Raw genomic sequence first — 6,479 nt, 5'->3', positions numbered from 1 at the left:
ACTGGTCTTAAGATGTTTGCTCGACCGCTGAGCCACTGTGATATGTGATAACATTTAGAAATACTGAGGATGAGACGCATTCATCCACTTGCACAGATCGCCGGGAGCTGGAGCCTATCCCAGTTTGTCATAGGGCCAGAGGCGGTGAAACTCTGGGCGTGACGCCATTGCCCTGCAGAGCTACACACAGACACACAAACACGCACACATGCACATCTAATTCCTATAGTCAATTTGGGACCGGCCAATTAACCTGAGGTGCATGTTTTTGGATATGGGAGGAAGCTGGAGAACCCGGAGAGAATCCACGCAGACCCGGGGAGAACATGCAAACTCTACAGAGTGGGACTCGAACCCAGAACCGCCTTGCTGTGTGGCGACAGTGCTACCCACTGCGCCACCGTGCCACTCAGGATGAGACACATTAGATGAAAATAGTTCACAGGTCTTTCTATTGAAGACAAAACCAAAGCCAGCAGCTGGTTAGCCTTAGCATAGCATAAAACCTGGAGACAAGCATTGTGTCTAATATAAACATAACCATAAATTATACAACGTGTAAGTATACTGACATTTAGTGTGTGAATTTTGACAGCTTATTGTTGTCTAAAATTAAATGTAAAACCGTACCTAACCAAATTACTGCTGAGGATGAAAAATGTCAAAATTTGTCTGCTCAACTTTTGGGTCCATATGGATGTGGACATTCAGAAACTCTTATTATACTACAATTTGCATTTTAGTATAATATGAGTATAATATCAAATGCTCAAACTGACAGGGTTAGGTACGTGGTTTGAGAAACAGCTAGAATAATTAGCTAGCTTAGCTTTGTCCAAAGCTAAGAAACTATTAGCCTTTAATGTTGTAGTTTGGATTGAATAAGTGATATGCTGGTTAGCTAGTGATCTTTAGAAGTACCGTTAAACAAATAAATTAGTTTCATCTTTTTGTTACTGTACACTAACCAGCTTCTGTCTGCAAGGTCACATTTAGTACCCTGGACAACATTAAATGTTTCCGATTGATATTTGAAATTCATGCTTTTCTTTGAAAACAGATGAGGAGATTACTTTAACTGATACACGAGGACATGTGAGTCATCGCTACGACTGTGTGTAATGCCCAGTGATGTCTGCACAGTTGGAAAAACTGCCATTAAAACATCCTCTTATAGGTAAAACATGACAGAGCTTTCCTGTGTGACCTTTCATGGAGACTTATGGGCTGCATGCTAAAAAAAAAAAATCAGTCGGTTGTGATGCTATTGCAGTGACAATGTAAAACAAGTTCAATCTGAATCAAGGTTTGTAACTATTTCTTTTGAACACATCATGACTTTCTATATGAACCACATTTGGTGCCTGCCATTTGGCTCCTGGCCCTCAGAAAGCCTGAACCCACTACAGACCAGATGACACTGGACTGAACTATGAGGCAGGTGGAGCTGAAGGCAAACGACTGGCGACTAAACACTGTCAAACGTGAGGGATCAGTGTGACCACACACACATGTCTCTGCGATCTGTACATCAAACTTTAATGAGAACAAAACTATTACACAACGATGACCCGGCCTGGCCGCTCCCTTATTGACTGTTCTCTGAGCGACAAGACCACACACACACACATACACGCGCGCGCGCGTTTGTTGGACATGCGCATACACGTCAGTATTAACAATAGCAGGTGTCTGTAGTTGTGGACTAAGATGGATATTGATAATTTTCTATCACTTTTAAGTCGTGATCAAAACAGAGTGCATGTTAAGCAGAGATTTATTATTGACTTACGCTCACAAATGATGTCTGGCAAAATAACAACCGAGAATAAAAGTCATTAGAAGACAATCTAAAACAATAATGAGCTCCGCTGTTAACAGTTAATTTCATTCGCCCTGAGGCAAGGGTTAGATGTGCGCCAGATACTGTAGATCATTTGCGGGATTTCATCAAGGAGGAAAATGTGAAAAATATTCATGTCCTGGTCCATGTTTCTTCAAGACTGAGATCTTTTTTATTTACTGGCAGTGTGTGAAAAATCGATGGCATAGCTTTGTGCCAGCCCCGGGTCGTTCAGGTCCCAGCGGAGCGGCTCCGTTTATTGTGCTGAAAAAAGGCAATTACAATGTTAATGTGTCGCAGCAGGAGAACCTGAACCCGAGCGCACCGGGAAACAGCAGCGCGTCAACGGTGATGGAGAGAGAAGGAGCACGGGAGGTCAAGAGCAAAACGGCGTCTGGGGAGCGTTTCATGATGGATGGACGGAAGGACGGACGGACAGACAGACAGACGGACGGATGGACAGATATCTATCTGGATGGATGGATGGATGGATGGATGGATAGATGGATAGATAGATAGATAGATAGATAGATAGATAGATAGATAGATAGATAGATAGATAGATAGATAGATAGATAGATAGATAGATAGATAGATAGATAGATAGATAGATAGATAGATAGATAGATAGATAGATAGATAGATAGATAGATAGATAGATAGATAGATAGATACCCCTCTCCTCCCTCGGGAGCGCATAACAACTCATCAAACAGGCGTATCCGGGCTAACGAAAAGGCTCTGAGGCCACTTGGATGAAATCGCTCCTTTGGCGGCGGCTGTGATTGTGTGGTGGCTCCGCTCCACGGTGAAGGGAGGAAAACAGAAACACGTGTGAGGTTTTACCTCTCACATGGACAATAAGGTTTATTTAAAGAATGTCTCGCGCGCGCGCGCGCGCGCGTGCGTGTGTGTGTGTGTGTGTGTTTGTGTGTGTGTGTGTGTGTGTGTGTTCGGGAGTGTGTGTGTGTTCGGGAGTGTGTGTGTGTGTGTGTGTGTGTGTGTGTGTGTGTGTGTGTGTGTGTGTGTGTGTGTGTGTGTGTGTGTGTGTGTGTGTGTGTGTGTGTGTGTGTGTGTGTGTGTGTGTGGTTGTTTCAGGGTTTTAGGGGCTTGTACACACATACAGTATATGCATGATTCAATATACTTACAAAAATAAGACCATGAATGAAAAAAATAATTTCATTACGGGATCAATAAAGTGCATTTCGTCTTTCTACTTTCTTCTATTAATGACGGCCTGTGCAGGTGCACTAATATCAGGATTTCACGTCCATAATGCTGCCGCTCATTTCGGATATCTGATGATATAACGGGATGTAATTTCCACAGCGTCATCTGTATCTGTAGTGTGTACACGTTGAATTCATCGTATAACGTTCGCTGTTAAAACACAGGAGTCATGTCCAGGAGAATTTCCCCTCTGGGGATCAATAAAGTTTGAATTATTATTATTATTATTATTAATAATAATAATAATAATAATAATAATAATAATAATAATAATAATAATAATAATAATAATAATAATAATAATAATAATAATAATAATAATAATAATAATAATAATATAAATCTATCCTACACAGTAGGCTCGGAGTGAGTTGACTTTGTGTTGAGACGTTTCCAAACTGAATGGGCCTCTGGGCTTGTTATAAATTGTTATAAAGGCTCTAAATATCCTCTTTAAACATATATATAGGAACAAACGCTGTCCACGGGCCTGAAATCTGGACCCCATCACGTTCGGGCACGGAAATGTGTTTTTTCCTCACATAATCTAGTCGATAACACCGACAACCCGCTAACTGTGATTGTGATGCAAATTTTAATGGACTCTGAGGTCCTCTGATTAGCCTCATACAGTCTCATTTCCCTCTTGCGCGCTCCCCAGAGTGCATTTTCACCGTCCCTTATTAATGGGGGTGTGTTGAGGGTCTTTTTCTGCCTCGCTGGCCCGGTGGAGAGACGCGGCAGCAAAGCAATCATGGGTTAAATGACAGGTAATGTTACGCAGGAGGCTCGATTCATGTCCCACAAATATCCATCTATCCTTTAACCAAAAAAAATCAGTTACAGGATTGTTGCATTTATTTTGCGCGTTTCCCTACCTCCTATCGGATCCATTCCTCGCTGTTACACTCACGCCTTGTCATTATTGGTCTCGCTGAAAACATTTCATGGTTGAGGCAATGATGAGAACAATGTTCTTTTGTAGACCTACATTGTGGTGGAACCATTAGAGTCAGTTCAGTCTGGCCGGTACAGTGAAACATAAAGCTGCAAGACACCAAATAGCCTGAAAGCAATGTCAGGTGTGGAATATTTATTTTTAGATCGCGATCCCAGTGGTAAAGACTTTTTTTCACGAGAGATATTTCATCATAATCGAACAAACGGAATCTATTTTTGTGTTTAGAGGGAGAGATGGGGGGGGGGGGTGAGGGGGGTCATGGAGGCGGAGAACCTTGTGCCAGCTCACCCATGTGTGTAATGTGAAAAAGGAAAGCCGGGGGTGAAATGGGCAACCGAGGAGGAGTGTGGAAATGTGTGTGTGGGGGGTGGGTACACTAGAATGGTTTTGAGGAGAATGTGAGATGACAATGACATTTTTGCCCCCCTACAAAAAAAACATAAATCATTACTGGTGGATGTCGTACATGTGGGTCAGCCACGAAAACAGCGCAAACCCGGATGCCTTAGATGGATTACTGAGCTGTGATTGGTCGCATCTGTATCGACACAGACGAGGGACCTCCTCTCCTGGGACGTGGCACCCCGACCCCCTGATGACTCGATCACGATGGGTGATAATCTGAGAAAATCACTTTCCTGCTCTTTGCAGAGACGTCCCCCAGCTCCCACTGATCGGACAAGTGGATGATCATAAGATAACATGACCCACAGTTTTTTTAACCTATACACACGCACGTTCACGACCACCCGAATATTTGTTATTTGTATTATTTGTGGTATTATTGTGTGCGTGTCAGATCGTGAGGAGGCCTGAATCCGCTGGAACTCACTGATGCCACGGCTGCTCCTCTCATCCTGACAGCGCATCAGAGAAGGGCTGCAACCCACTGATAACAGCCTCCGTCATTAACTCTTTCATTCAGGGCTGGGGGGAGCAGCCATTTTTGTTCACACTGCTGAAAATATAAGAAAACACTCACACACGGCGCGTCCTGCTGCGGACCAACAATTTATTCTCCTCAGATTTTATCATTTGAATCTTGTCCCTTCAATCAGGCTGCAGATTGAACACAGGCCTGCTTATCCAACGCAGGTTGGCAGCCCCCCCTTCCCCCACTCTAAACTGATTGGATCGTGATGCGGCTCTGTTCAACTTGAAAATAGCTCAAAATCCTTTTACAGAATGTAATGTTAAAAAAAAAAGAAGAAAAAAAAGAATCGACTTAATTTTGGGGTGAAATTCGGATTTACGATCAATGCAATTTCCAATCTCGACCGAAGGGGTTAAGAAATATACTTCTAAATTGTGGATATAAAAATATATATATTTCACATTAAAACTACTTATCCTCCTTTAAAGCTGCACGTGCTGATCACCAGTTAAAAAGTCCGTCAGGTCTCGTCATTTGACCCTGTTTAAGGAACCAGGTCAAATTGTTTCATTATGACCTATTATCTATTTTAATACTAGGCACAAAGCAAAGAGATTGAATGCACAGAGCGGCGGTGTGACATGATGCTGCATGTCGGTTCAGGCTTTTTTCTGAGTTAGGCCGCAGCTCATGGTGAAGAATCTGATGCTGCAGCCTGAGGAGAACCAATCAGGATACAAATTTCGAGTCACTAAGCAGCATGGCTCATAGAATAGAGTCGCGACAGGCGGGTTAAAGCTTTGTGTTAATTTTCAGATGAAATGTGTGACAGTGGAATGACTGAAATATGGGAAGCTTGAACTTGTGTTTAATCTTCGGGGTTCGATTTTTAAAAGTCGTTTATTTTCAGGTAGAAAGATTTGGACAAACTGTTTTAGGGATTGTTTGGTTTAAAAATATTTTAGACATCTAGAGTATAAAATATAACCGTTACGCATTTTGACTTCAGACTAAATCATGTTGGTGAACAAATATTTAATACCAACATTCCTTTAGAAACTGACTGGACCGGCGTTTTCATGAACAAACTGATAGCTCTCATCACAGCCGCAAAATGACTGAAAGAATGGTTGACAGTCATAAATGAACACGTCACATAAAATAGAGCATGAAAGGAAGTAAAAGCAGATCAAAATATACGCTTCAATTTAAAAGGTTTAACAAAATGTGTATTAAGATAAGTGCAATGTGAACGTCTATATCTTACCATCATTTAGCAACGATAAATGCAAGAAAATATCTATTCCTCAATAAACACACTGCTTAAACTCGATCCGTTTAATCCTGGAACAATTTAATTTACAATTTTGATATCCCACGTCCTCTTCTCGTCAAAAAATAATTTTAAAGTCCTACTATTGTATATTTAATAACCTGGTCCGGAATTTAGCTTTCCGTCAAATTTCAACCTTCTTTTATATGCGTGAAGTTATGCAAGATTTATGGCCCCCGGAATGTTATTGGATGTTTGGTTGAGGAATAGTAGATTGTGGGTTTAGGAAGGAATG

Source organism: Antennarius striatus, chromosome 5 (genome assembly GCF_040054535.1).
Source record: "Antennarius striatus isolate MH-2024 chromosome 5, ASM4005453v1, whole genome shotgun sequence".
NCBI lineage: Eukaryota > Metazoa > Chordata > Actinopteri > Lophiiformes > Antennariidae > Antennarius > Antennarius striatus.
Note: the sequence above shows the minus strand (reverse complement) of the source record.